Source organism: Nannospalax galili, unplaced genomic scaffold (genome assembly GCF_000622305.1).
Source record: "Nannospalax galili isolate Female #2095 unplaced genomic scaffold, S.galili_v1.0 scaffold1191, whole genome shotgun sequence".
Taxonomy (NCBI): Eukaryota; Metazoa; Chordata; class Mammalia; order Rodentia; family Spalacidae; genus Nannospalax; species Nannospalax galili.
This window is the reverse complement of record NW_008330570.1, coordinates 1,663,685-1,664,472: the sequence shown is the minus strand read 5'-3', so window position 1 is coordinate 1,664,472 and position 788 is coordinate 1,663,685.

Sequence of the window (788 nt, the reverse complement as noted above, 5' to 3'; positions counted from 1 at the left end):
TATTCACTAATGGCAGCACAGAAAATACTTCCTTCCCTTAAAAGCATTAGAAGAGCTATTGAGTTAAACATACTATTGACATAAAATATATGTTAGGTAACAAAATGAGGCACATTTATATTTAGGAATATTTAAAATAGGCCTGTGAGGTGGCTCAGGTAGTAAAGGCTAGCAATACTGACTGCCTTGATTTAACCCCCAGGTCCATGTGGTAGAATGAGAGAATTGACTCTCTCATCTTGGCTTCTGTCATCCACATGTAGGTCAGAACATGAGATTACCCACACCAAGACACACTCCCCCTCTCATACACACAATAAACGAATAGATAAATGCAACAAAAATTTTGAAAAGAAGTAATATTTAAAGTTATGAATCTTGGATTCAATATCGCATTTTTTACTGAAATATCAGTGACTCAGTTCCTCATAATGAAAGTTTGCCTTTTTTCCATTATTTTTATTTACACGAATTGATGAAAGAGGCATTAGATACCAGACACTTGCATTACATAACAGACTCCCTAATTTGTTTGAAAGCATTTGTCTAAACCATTCTGTACCTGCTGTTGAGGTTATGTTCCACTGGCCCACAAGAGCAGTAAGGGATAGCCCAGAAGTCAGAAGGAAATGGATCACTATTTCTGTCATTCTTTGGAATATATAATAAATAATTTGCATGAATTTCTAAGCTATTGACTGATACTGTGCATTACACCTTTATTTGTAAGGACAAATCTGTGGCTTTTAATGAGTATTTTCCTCCTCTTACAGAAAGAAATCATTTAT